At 46.2% G+C, this 13761-nt stretch overlaps 1 protein-coding gene across 6 annotated transcripts in view; it reads right to left on the bottom strand.

The window, feature by feature from the left end:
• The window catches only part of GRAMD1B (GRAM domain containing 1B), a 247550-nt gene that overhangs the window by 136134 nt on the left and 97655 nt on the right, over positions 1–13761 (bottom strand). The window contains exon 1 of one of the 6 annotated variants that reach the window (XM_079930633.1): positions 750–1424. The exons of the other annotated variants lie outside the window; for them this stretch is intronic. The gene's annotated coding sequence lies outside the window, so the exon portion shown is untranslated. Of the gene's footprint in view, positions 1–749; positions 1425–13761 lie in introns of those variants that run through there. 6 annotated transcript variants of the gene reach the window in all.

Raw genomic sequence — 13761 nt, 5'->3', positions numbered from 1 at the left:
GTAAGAGAAGACCATCTCAACAGCAAGGGTTTTTTTGCTGACACTTGAAATTTGAACAGATTCAGGATGAGCAGAACTGAGAAGAGAGGGCGTTTTTTTTTTTCTTAATTTACTTGGCCACTCCGCGTGACTTGTGGGATTTTAGTTTCCCATCCAGGGACTGAACCCAGGCCCCCGGCAGTGAAAGCGCAGAGTCCTAACCACTGGACCGGCAGGGAATCCTGAGAGGGCATTCTGGTTCAGCTCGGCTCACCAAACATTTACCACCTACCAGGCACTGTGCTAGAAGGCTGGGACGTAAGGAGCCCCAGTCTAGGAGACACAAGTGTTCCCTGAGCACTGCGATGCAGCAACACCAGAAGGATGAAGGGGCGCAGGTCGCAGACACTTCTGCTGGGGAATTTCAGGCAACATATTGGAGAGGAGAACGTAGAACAGAAGGAACTACGGGTAACTCCACAGCAGCAACAGCTGCAGCACGCATAGGCTCCCTCCTCCTCTAGACACCCCCCTGCCTCCCCACCCGCCAAAGGAAGCTGGTCCTCTCTCCTCCCATTTTCAGAACTTTTTTTCCCACCGTCTTTAAAGGTGAGATAGACGCCAACCACTACCACTCCACCCAACCCCATGAAATGATCATTGTTGAGCAGAGATTCAGACATGGCCTTGCTCTCTGGCAAAATTCTCAGCTCCTCTTTTATATGAGCCTTTTCAAACAGTACAGACCACCTGGACGCTGGGCAGCTCACCCTGCTCCCTAAATGAATCTGCCGGTCTTCTGAGGTCATGCAGAAGAGCCGTCACCACGGTAGGGTGCTTGCAGAGGGCTGTGGAAGGCCAGAGGTCAAGGGCCACGTCCACAACCGCTCCATTTCAGTCAAGGCCTTGGAGGGACAGGTGGCCAGTGCGGGCTCTACGGCTTAAGGAAGCTGAGAAGAACTTGAAGGAAGTCCGGCAGAGGGCGCTCACGGATGAAAACGTCTCTTAGAAAGTCTGTAAAGAAACTCCAAACACCGATTTGGAATGACTTAGCCTGGGCACCAGATGACTGAAAGTCAGCTTAACACTGCAAGGAAGGGAAGTTGTATAAGCAACCGTTTGCCTTTCCCCCAAAAGAGCTAGAAAACGCATGAGGCTGACTACAATCCCTCCTGCTGTAAATTCAAGCTGCTGATAAAAACCACTGTAGAAATTAAATTTTGAAACAGCACACTGTGTTACTAAATACGGTGGGGAAGCGCTTCTGTGCGTCCCGCAATGTTCCGGAGGGAAAACAGCTGAAGCGAATCGAATCTGGAGTCCTGGTTTCGTTCTCTGCCAGCAAGCTAGTGCTGGGAGCTTATCCTAGAAGGTCACACTGAACCAGTAACCCTGGCTGGGAAAAATCCATTGTAATCGGAGGCAGAGCACACTCCAGAGGCAGAAATTCACAGGATACCGAGCTAGCAGGAAGCTCCGCAAGGCAGGCTGGGTAAATTCCCATGATTCCACTGGTCTCCCTTCCTCCCTCCCCCACCCCCGGGCACTGGCAGGAAGGTCAGCCTAAACCCACAAGCCACCAGGAAGGTGTCCTTCTGCCCTCTGCAAAGTACAGCTTCACTCCTGTGGAAACTAAATTTGGCACTTTTTCTGAGCTGGTGCTTCCTAAGTAGAAACAGTTCTTTCTCACCCAGACAACACAAATGGGGTCTCCTAAGCCGGGAAGGGGTTTTGGGAGATTCAGGGGATTCCAAGCAGTTATGGGGCTATGCGAGATGTCATTTAGTATTTCCAGAGCCTAATGGAACCTGTACATTTACCGACACGAAGGCTGTGCACTCATTTTTCGCATTTCTTTGCTTCCGGCTCTAATCAGAGCAATCTAGTGTGTTAATACCAATTATCTTATGCTAATTAGAAGCTCTGAAAAGCTCAGAGTGGCTTTGATTGATAAATGTCTGATTAATAAAAGTGGGGGATATGTATACGTATGACTGATTCACTTTGCTATACAGCAAGAAACTAATAACACGATGTTGTAAAGCAACTATATTCCAATAAAAATTAATAAAAAAATTTTTTTTAAGTGGGGGAAGAAATTTAGTCGATGTAGTAGAATAGCATGGAGACAGACAAACCAAGGTTCGCCCTGGCTTTGTTTCTTATTGGCCCTATAACTTTGACCAAGTCCCTTACCCTCTCTCAGCCTATTTCCCAGCATGAGTTCAAGATTTGGAATCAGGAAGACACAAGTTCTGCCACTTAGCACAGTGATACTGGGCAAATTATTTAACTTTTCTAAGTGTCAGACATGGGTATACACCACATGGCTTTAAGGACTGCAGTGGGGATTAGAAATGGTAGAAATCATCTATAGAGAGTGTCTAGCGCCACGTTTGGGCCTTGGTAGGTGTACCAGAAATGTTGGACATCAATTGTACTTAATATTCACAGTTAGTTTGGCAGATAAATACTTTGAAACATCCAATACATGGGAGGAAATTAACAGAAGAGAACCTTATGATAAAAAATGTTGAGAGCCACTGACTTGAAAAGTAGAGTTGCACTGTCACTGATAAAAGGCTGGATTTTCATGTTGAATTATATCTACCTGAGAAATGACTCTAGCGTCTACCATTTCAGTTTAAAGAGGAAGGGCATCTGGGGGAAGAAAGGCAGGTAGCCTGTAAGTAGAGAATAAAAGAGAATAGTTTCTGTTTGTCATCTGGCAAGCGGGTATAGGAAAGTCTAATAATAGAAGATAAGTAAACAGATGTGATTTGGGACACTGCCAATGCCTGCCAGCTTCTTATACAACATAACTGAATATTCTCAATTACTACTTAGAAAATAACATGCTCTGTGTGAAGATTAATGATCTGTCTACAAAGGTAGCAGGACTGCTTCTGCTTAATGCCTTCCCTGGGAACAAGTAGCAATGTGAGTAGCTGGTCAAAGATTGAGGGATTCAGAATCCAGCTAAATATCTTTTAACTCATTACAACTCACTAATGTTTCTCTATTGAATAATTCTTCTGCCTCTAAACATACCCATGTCTCTGTCTTTAAAAAATAAAATCTCTCCCTCAACTCCTTTATGTTTCCTTCCTTCCCTACAGGGCCATATTTTATTGAAAGAATGCACTATTTGGTGACTGCCGAACTTCCATCAAAACTCTATCAGAGATTTGCATATAATGTGTTGTGATAATTAAGCAGTTATTAATAAACAAAGAAGAAATCCTCATCTCCCTATTTCAGGCATATCTCATTTATTGATTTTTCTATGTAATTTAAAATTGTTCATCTTTAAAACATTTTAATGCTCCTAAGGCAATCAATAAACTAAATTACTTAAAAAAAAATCTGTATCAGAATAAGCTAGAAGCTTTTCTATGCAGATTCCTTGGCCCCCTCCCCAAATTTACCAAGTCAGAGTCTGAGCCTGTCCAGGAATGCGTATTTTTTAAAAGCTTCCCAGTGATTCTGGGGAGCAACCAGGATAGAGACCCACTGGACATCACACTCACTGCCTCTGCTTCCTCACCATAGATTTCGTGAATTAGTCACTGTAACCTGGACCACACCCTTACCCCTCCTTGGTTTGATCGACCAAGACCTCTGTTACTGCCAAAGCCAATGACAACAGTTACATCCTAACCTCATTTGACCACCCAGGCAGGTCTGGCATTGATGATTATTCCCATTCTTTAAACTTCACCCTTCTTGCCTTCTATGACAAAACCCTCTGCTCTTTCTTGGATTTTTTTTTTTTGCGGTACGCAGGCCTCTCACTGTTGTGGCCTCTCCCGTTGCGGAGCACAAGCTCCGGATGCACAGGCTCAGCGGCCATGGCTCACGGGCCCAGCCGCTCCGCGGCATGTGGGATCTTCCCGGACCGGGGCACAAACCCGTGTCCCCTGCATCGGCAGGCGGACTCTCAACCACTGTGCCACCAGGGAAGCCCTCTTTCTTGGATTTTATCCTACTTTTGTTTTTCTCTTCTTTTTTAGGGAACTTCATGGACTCTTCTTCTGGTTGGTCCTAAAATGTTTCCCAGGACTCATTCAGCCACTCATTTAATAAATTATCTGATACCAACTATAGGCCAGGCATTGTTCTAGAATCTAGATACCAAATACAAAGTAGCAAATGAAACAGATGAAACCTCCACGCTCAAGGAGTTCACATTTTATTGGGTTTCTTGCTCTTCCAGCTTTACACCCGGGGAGCCTAGTTTCTCTGAAATTGTTATATCACACATTCAGGGGAGAGGGTTTATAGCTCTCATCCGATTCTCAAATAGAGAATGCAACCCACAGAAGATTAAAATCCACGGCAATGTATCTCTGGGGAATCATGTCCACACGCAAGGCTTCAATTATGATGGATAAGTTAATGACCCCCAAAGACAGCACAGCACTGAGCTGTCACTAGTCACATGTGGCTGCTTAAATTCATTAAAAATTCAGTTCCTTAGTCGTCCTAGCTACATCTCAAGAACCTGATGACCACATGTGGCCATTAACTTCCATATCAGTGCAGCTAGAGAACATCTCCATCACTGCAGAAGGCTTTATTGAACAGCGTAGAGGTTTCCAGATCAAACCCAGGATTTGAGTTCCAGTTCTGCCACTTGTTATCGGAGTAACTCAGAGCAGCCTGTTAACCTCTCTCTACATTCCTGCCCCCTTGTCTTTTAAAATGTAAGTCACTTCACACACCTGTTTGGAGGATTGACCAAGTTAACTGATATAAAGCACTTAACAGAAGTCTTGGCAAGTAATAAGTACCTCCAAAATGTTAATAATACTTATTTTTATTATAATACATTTGCCATGGTGAATGGGTCCAACAGGAATCTCAAACTGAACATGCCCAATACTGATTTCACCATCTTTTTGTCCTGTCCTTGGACTCCACAACTAAGGATGCCTGCAAACCAGAAATGCACCTCCATGTCAATTTCACACCAGGTCCTGCAGATGCTACCTTACTATCCCTCAAAGGCATCCCATCCTCCCTTCAACACTGACTGCCACTGCTTGAGGTCAAGCTCTCATCACTCCCTGCGGGGATTACTTTAATCGGCTCCTGACTGCTTTGCCTGTTGCCAACCCGGCCCTGCTCCACTCTGTCCTTGACACTGATACATCAGTGTTCTTCCTGATATGCAGATTTGATCACGGCTCTTCCTGGCTTACTACTTTATTTTTTTTGACCGCGTGGTTTGAGGGATCTCAGTTCCCCGGCCAGGGATTGAGTCCGGGCCCTCGGCAGTGAAAGTGAGGAGTCCTAACCACTGGACTGCCAGGGAAGTCCCCTCCTCCTGGCTTAAAATCCTTTAGGTGTCTCCTAATTTCAGAACAAAGTTCAAAAACTCCTTAGTTTAGCCTAAAACTAAGCTATAAAAGCCCAGTAAGCTGACTGCCATCTACCTTCCTAGCGTCCACATCTCCCACATCTCCCTCACCGGCTCCAGGATTTCACTCTCCACTCCGGTCATTCTGCTGGTCCCTGGCTTTGACTTTGCTCTTCTCGTGCCTGGTTTATCCTTTTCTCCACTTCCCCTCTTTGTTTCACTCATTCCCATGGGCTGAGGCAGGATCTTCAGGGATTAAGCCTGAGGGCTCTAGCCTTAGACGGTCAGCACTCAAGTCTCGATTCTTCCACCTACTCAACTTCACCCGCCATAAACTGGGGATGATAAAAGTATCTTCTTCACTGGGGTGTTGTGAAAATTAAATAAACTAGTACCCACAAAATACTTAGAAAGGTATCTGGCATTGAGTAGATACTCAATATTATAGCTATTATCATCCTCCAAAAGTAGTACCTTCTCAGGGAAATCTTCCTCGATGGCCACCACCCACACTATGGTCCCTATATCACCCTGCCCTGTACTTTCCTTTATCATAACACTTATCATACTCCTTGGGATACAGTAATTACTGATTCAGTTCTGTATACCTTCTACCACACTGTAAGTTATTTGAGAACAAAGATCCCATTTTAGGTCATTTCTTTCCATCCCCAATGCCCAGCACTGTACTTAGCACCTATTAGATGTACAACATGATAAATTAATGTACAAATATCTAGCCTTGTCCCCCCTCTGAGGTCTCCACTTTCTGCTGAATACTCCCCGGCCAGTCAAGAAAGACACTTCGCTGAGTACAGATTACATGCTCCCTCTAGATTACGATGTGCTTCCAAAATGCTCATCAACCTTTTCTGGACACCTGTGTTCAAAGTATCCTGCTAGTCCTTACTGGATTTGTAAGGCCTGGTCTGTGACCTCAAGGAGCCCACCAGTCTGTATGAATTCCTGATGGACCATAAATTCATCCATGTTTCCAGCAGACTAAGCTTCAGGGTTTGGTGCTCTGGAGATGCCAACTTGAATTAGATGTGAACCTTCTAAATAAAGCCACCACTGTAAGCAAACCCATGAGGGCTGGCATGGCCCTCCTAACACCAGCCCTCCTCTGCCCCACCCCTATGCCAGAGTTGTGGCCCAACTCTCAGTTATCCAACATGAGGAAGCCGTACTTCATGCTTGACAGACTCCATTGGAGGGCGAACAGGAAAGAAGGTGGCCCTCCAATTAGACATCACAGGTATTCGTCAGTGGGAAAAGATTCTGAAGCCCAAAGCTGCAACATTTTTTTTTTGTTTCTTTCTTTCTAAAATGCCTATGACTAGTAAACTTTCTCTTCTGTTAATTTAAAAGAATTTTAATTTTTATTTATTTGATTGAGGTATAATTGACATAAAACATTGTATTAGTTTCAGGTGTACAACATAATGATTCGATATTTGTATATATTGCAAAATGGTCACCACAATAAGTCTAACATCTGTCACCATACATAGTTACTTTTTTTTTTTTTGGCCGTACCGCAAGGACTGCGGGATCTTAGTTCCCCAACCAGGGGCTGAACCCGGGCCCCAGCAGTGAAAGCACCAAGTCCTAACCACTGGACCGCCATGGAATTCCCACAGTTGTTTTCCTTGTGACAACAGCTTTTAAGATTTACTCTCTCAGCGACGTTCAAATATGCAACATCATATTATTAACTATTGTCACCATGCTGAACATTACATCCCCAGGACTTAGGTATTTTACAGCTGGAAGTTTGTACCTTCTTTTTTTGGTGACATTGGTATTCCTTTTTGTTTCCTTTTTTTACTGAAGTATAGTTGATTTACAATTTGTGTTAGTTTCGGGTGTAGAGCAAAGTGATTTGGTTATACACACACACACACGTGTGTGTGTGTGTGTGTGTGTGTGTGTGTGTGTGTGTGTGTGTGTGTGTGTGTGTATCTATCTATCTTCTTTTTCAGATTCTTTTCCATTATAGTTTATCACAAGATATTAAATATAGGGCTTCCCTGGTGGCGCAGTGGTTGAGAGTCCACCTGCCGATGCAGGGGACACGGGTTCGTGCCCCGGTCCAGGAAGATCCCACATGCTGCGGAGCGGCTGGGCCCGTGAGCCATGGCCGCTGAGCCTGTGCGTCCGGAGCCTGTGCTCCGCAACGGGAGAGGCCACAGTGGTGAGAGGCCTGCGTACGGCAAAAAAACAAAACAAAACAAAAAAGATATTGAATATAGTTCCCTATGCTATACAATAGGACCTAGTTGCTTACCTATTTTATATATAGCAGTTTGTACCGACTAATCCCAAACAATGCATTTTAAATTTTCATGCTAATCCCTGGGTCTCAAGAATATAGATAATCAAGCTTCGGTTGGAAAAAAAAAAAATTTTTTCTCGAATGCCCTGTTCTGAGATAGTTTTCACAGAGGTTAAAGCATCCCTCACCTAGGCCTCTCACCTCACACAATTAAAAGACTTACACCTACCCCATTACATCCCCTGAAGGCGCCATTGGGGGGGGGGGGGTAGCAAGGAGAATTGTGCCAGCTTATCTCTCCTCAATTGCGCTTAGCTAAAGGAACACACCACCTCTTTCTAGTTTCCCACATCCCAGTAGCTTCCTTGGCCTCAATCACTACTCAGCGTCACACGGAAATCTTAGACCGTCTGAAGAGAGTAAATACAACTTCACCAGGTCTCCTGGTAGTAAACCTTTACTCAGGACGGAACAGGGTCGACGAGTTGTTTCCCAGGACCTGAAGTCTGTGAGAATTCGCCAAGGCCCTGGGCAGCAGAGTCTCAGAGGCCAGCCTCCTCCCTCCCCAGCCCCCTGGGGCCCCTCCTGCCTTTAGAAAATCCCTTCCTTCCCAATCCAGAGCCTTCACATTGGAGAAGGAAGGAAGTGCCAGGAAGCTGCAAAGAGTTCTCAAACCCCAGGAGAGCCAGAAGCCACTCTGTCCACAGATAACCTCAAAACCTGATCTTGGACAATCATCTTTTTTGGGGGGGCTGCACCACGTGGCTTGTGGGATCTTAGTTCCCCCCAGGAGAGCCAGAAGCCTCTCTGTCCACAGATAACCTCAAAACCTGATCTTGGACAATCATCTTTTTTGGGGGGGCTGCACCATGTGGCTTGTGGGATCTTAGTTCCCCGACCAGGGATCGAACCCGGGGCCCTGGCAGTAGAAGTATGGAGTCCTAACCACTGGACCGCGAGGGATGTCCCCTGGACAATCATCTTGATCCTGGTCACTTTATCTAAACTGCTCAAGATGGGTTAAAGTTCCTTCTCCGTCGATTTCCCCTCACAGGAACAAGTCAGGAGACTTTCCCAGGACACACCAAGAGCCCCTGCCTGTGCTCCCCACACATCCCTACTTCCTCCACACCAAGAACCCTTAAATTATATTCCCAACAATCAGGTTTTGAAAGAGATAACTGACAACACACTATCTGTCTCCTGGTTAATTTGTGAGCGTGTTTTTAGTCAAAGGCACACAGCTACCATTCAGGTCAGCATCCAGTAACACACCTCACAACACTGGGTTGATAGAATTCAAATGAAACAATGTGTGGTTTCTATTAAGCCTTGGAAATTTTGTTAATACCTAAAGGAACCCCGCCCTCCAAGGAACCACTGACTTCAATAATCAATATACAAACTGGTGTTCGCTGGATCTCCTCTTGGCTCCGCTTCTACCAACCTCCGCATGGTTAGAGTTTTGCCCACAGTCACCTTCTTTTCACTACACATTCTCCCCCCGATAATCTCGTGCAAGTCCATGGCCTCAACGACCCACATGTTGACTCCCAAACCTGTACCACCAGCTTGGACCGTTCCACCAAGCATCAGTTCCCCGGACCCAGCTGCTTACAGGACATGACCAAAACCCTGCGTCCACGCGCTCCTCAAGCAGCATGTCCCAAACTGCCTGCTCCCTCCTGCACTCTCACCTCTTCTACCGAACCGCGTGCATCCTCTTTCCTTCGCTCAGCCACCTGCATCACCATCTATCCACTTAGCTATCCAAACAAGGAAACTCAGAAATAGTTTTAGCGGTTCCCTCTCCTCCGCTCCCCACCTCCAATCTGTCGCCGAGTTCTGTTGCTCCTACCTTTGAAACATCTTTTATATCCATCCCCTCCTCCCTACTCCCCCTGTCCCTGCCCCGGTCATACCAGACTGGCTGCACAAGAACTGACTGAAAACTTTTTTAAAAATAGGTTCCTATACCCTCACTTGCCCTGGATTCTGATTCTGGGTGTCTGGGTGGAGCCTGAAGGATTTTTAAGGCATATCCCAAGTCTGCAACTATTGTACTAAAGTCCTACCCTACTGAAATGGCCCCTTAACTGTGCTGGATAATTTTTTTTTTTAATAAATTTATTTATTTATTTTTGGCTGCATTGGGTCTTCGTTGCTGCACACGGACTTTCTCTAGCTGCGGCAAGCGGGGGCTACTCTTCGTTGTGGTGCACGGGCTTCTCATTGCGGTGGCTTCTCTTGTTGCGGAGCACGGGCTCTAGGCGTGCGGGCTCAGTAGTTGTGGCTCGTGCGGTCTAGAGCGCAGGCTCAGTAGTTGTGGCGCACGGGCGCAGTTGCTCCGCGGCATGTGGGATCTTCCCGGCCCAGGGCTCGAACCCTGCGTTGGCAGGCGGATTCTTAACCACTGTGCCACCAGGGAAGTCCCTGGATAAATTTTTAACAACCAGCTTGAAGGGGAAAAGGGAATGACTTGTATCACTTGTTGACTTCTGTGCTGTAAATTCTCCCACCACGTGTGATTTCAAGCACCAACGTGATGTCACTAAAAATATCACACTGGGAAGCTATGTGCACAACTGGCGGATGCAAGCTGGTCCCGCAAGGAATTCGCCTAGACCACCACCTTTATCTTCTAAAACAGAGCTAGACATGCCTCTTCCCAAGTCCTCTGAGGGTTTCCCCTAATGTCACAGATGACAGTCCAAAGACCTTTGTCACTCACGAGGCCTTACAACACAAAACCAACTTCTCAACTTCTCCCCACAGGAAGTTCCGCCTACGTTCTGTTGACACTGAGCCAATTGTGCTCTCCAAATACGCCACATCCACTCATTCCTCCAAGCTTTGTCCATATCATCCCCTAAATGTCTCTTCTACATGATCCCACAGACCCCACCTCAATAACTGCATCTCCCACCTTGGCCAATCGAGCCCCATGTCACACAGAAGCCTCGCTGTCTCTCCATGGCCTCATTGATGTTCTCTTCCTACCTGACCCTTTGAGCTGCAGAGCTGTGACAAATCCAAGCCTGAGCAGCTATTGCCAGTGTTGACGGTGGCCCTGCCCGAGCCTTGGTGGCCCTGCCCGAGCCTTGGAGATAACCTGTTGGCTGCATCAGAGAAACCCTCCTTCAGCGCAAGTACTGGCTGCTTTGTTCAGTGTAGTCAAGCTACTGCATACTAATATGTTTAATACTAACAGTAATCCTTCACATTTTAACAGTGCTCTCCAGTCTACAAAGTGCTTTCTTGTACATTCTTCCATCTGATCTTTCCAACTTTATAAAGAAGATGAAATATATGTGTGTGTATATACATACATGTATATATATACTCTGATCCTCATTTTATTGGTTTTTTTTTTTTTGGTTTTTTTGGTCGCACCATGCGGCTTGCGGGATTTTAGTTCCCCGACCAGCCGACCAGGGATCGCACCAGGGCCCTCGGCAGTGAGAGCGCCAAGTCCAAACCACTGGACCACCAGGGAATTCCTGATCCTCATTTTAAAGATGAAGAAAATAAGGATTCAGGGGAATATATGACATGTCTAAGGGCGAATGGTTGGTAAGCTAAGGAATGAGGATTTCAACCCAGGCTTTCTACTCCAGAATTCCTGATTCTTTCACCTTGAGCACATGACCACGCCGGGCCATAGCCTTCACTTAAGACTGGGAAGGGCTGGGCGGCAGGGATGACCTCAGTGATGAGACTGGGGGAGATGTGAGCTTGGGGTGGGGGCACTGGGAAGAGCCTGAATGTTCATTCTGCTGAAATTGCCAGTGTCTCTGCCCTGCAGGTGGCAGCTCTTAGCCAGAAAGCAAGAACATCTGGGAGGTCCAAGGCCACAGAAACCTCGAAACGAGAAGTGACAAGCGTTTTGCCCGCACCAGTCAACAGGCACTGACGTGAGACGGGACCGATAATGCAACCTGCCATGAGGTCTCAGGGCCACAGGTGAAATCACAGAAATAAACAAGTGTTTGATGATAACTGAAAAAAATAACTTATGGCTCAGAGTAGAGCTGTTTCATCAGTCAGCTGGTGGAAAAGCCACAGGCACACCAAATACACCAGAGCGCTGTGCCCGGTGAGAGCGCAGGACTTCCTAGAGCCAGAGCCAGGCCTCGAGAGACTTCCAGGAAGCCAGGGGAGGGTTGGCCTGAGCCCAAGGGGGAGGCTTTGAAGACCAGGGAGGCCAGGACCATCTCATTTAGGTCTGAGAGCAGGACTCAGGAAGGGTAGGCCAGTCGCAGAGCAGAAATGCAAGTGCCCTGAGGGCCTCTTCATAGAAAGAAGCGTAGGAAACACTTGGCAGTGCCAACTTGATTCTACTGCCAGCCGAGGTGGGGGCAGCTTGATTTAGGGGCCAACCTGGAGTAGACTGGGCAGCTGGTGAATTCCCACAGGAAAGTTCCAGATTCACCCCCCACTCGCCCCCCCCAAAAAAAGTGGCAAGAGTCTATTTTACAGCTGATTGAAGATCCAACTCAATTAAAAAGAAATATGTTTTCAAGACATTTTATGACTCTGGCTTCCCAACTGGCAGTTAATTTTGTCACCACCTGTCTGTTTCCCTCTAGTTAACAGAATTCAAATCCCTTAAGCTGAAAGTGTAGGAGTCCTAAAGGTTAAGGTAGGCAAGATACAAAAAGCCTTGTGTTCTGCCCCAGGGACCAAGGACAGAGGCACCCAAGGAGAGGAGAAGCGGATGCATCTAGAAAGAAGGACGAATTCTTGAGTCCTACAGGACAAAGGACACCTGGGGGAGGAGGCTTGTTTATGCAGAAACCCTATCACAGACAAATGGTCAAGATACTATGCAGGGACCATGGAGTTCAAGGGCAGACTGCAGGCCGTGCTGTTTTCCAGAAAGAGGCCTTTCAGCCTCCTTGCCTCCCCTTCCCTGCCCGACTCTCATCCCCATCCCCTTCCATCCCCCATCCAACTTTGCCCTTAGCCCCAGGAAAAACCGGTTTATGGTAAAACTGTTATCATGGGTTTTTTGTTTTTCCAATTACAAGAAATAAAAACAGTTCTAACCAAGAACTTTGGTCATTTACCAACTCACAGGGAGCCCCTCAGGGGCCTGGGAAGAAACAGTATGGACCGGACCTAGAGTGAGGATGTCAGGGTCTAACAGCCTGATCTGTTTCCACAAATGGTTTTCCACACAGGAGTAAATGCCTATCTTTTCAGCCAAGCACTTTGACAACTTTCTGATAAGGTATAGGCCACTCATTGTCTTTTTTTTTTTTTTTTTTTTTTGGCCGTGGCATGCAGGATCTTAGTTCCCTGACCAGGGACTCAAACCCATGCCCCCTGCAGTGGAAGCGCACAGTCCTAACCGCTGGACCAGGAAATTCCCCCATTGTCCACTTTTTACTAAGCAAGAAGGCAACAGGTACTGGAACACCTGTTATGGGAATAGTGAACAAAAGAAAACAGAAGTTGAATAAACCACAAATCGTTACTTTTTGGTTTGAGAATGTCAATGAAACAACCTCTCACCCCGCCCATCGCATCCTGTCCTACATTCAATTAACCCTCTCCACGTTCTGCTCTGGGATTCACCCACATGGACAAGGGCATAAAATAGATTTTGATGATCTACAAAGTGGATCATTCATTCACTTAAAATTCATTTAAAGAACTCTTTGAATGGCAGCCTGTAAACGGGGAAAAGATGAGAAAGCACACTTTGGGTGGGCCAGCTACTGTGCTAGAAAGCAGCAGACACAAAAGTACCCGAAGACGCTACCCTCAAGAACCCTAATGTGTGTTGAGAAATGAAGCTGAAAGGCTAAAGACAATTAATTATGAAGAACCAGAAGTTTGTTTCATAGAGGAAAGGGAAACTAACATGTACTGAGTGCCTACTCTATGCATTTTTCACATTATCTCACTTAAAAGTCAGTATTTGAAGAAATATTTTTTATTCAAATTCTGTTCTATTCTTCTTGATTTATTTAGAGCAAGATTACAAGTGTCCCATTTAATGTAACCAAGTCCCTTCATCTGCCCTAACTCCACTGTAACTATAACTCATCTACGATGTTCTTTCTGACCAACACAGCACCCCTCCTATGACAATGTCCTTTAAACGCTTTTCCAAGCTCAGGACTAGGCCGGCGAT

Source organism: Stenella coeruleoalba (genome assembly GCF_951394435.1).
Source record: "Stenella coeruleoalba genome assembly, chromosome: 8".
NCBI classification, from domain to species: Eukaryota; Metazoa; Chordata; class Mammalia; order Artiodactyla; family Delphinidae; genus Stenella; species Stenella coeruleoalba.
Note: the sequence above shows the minus strand (reverse complement) of the source record. Positions and strands in the feature narration are given on the sequence as shown.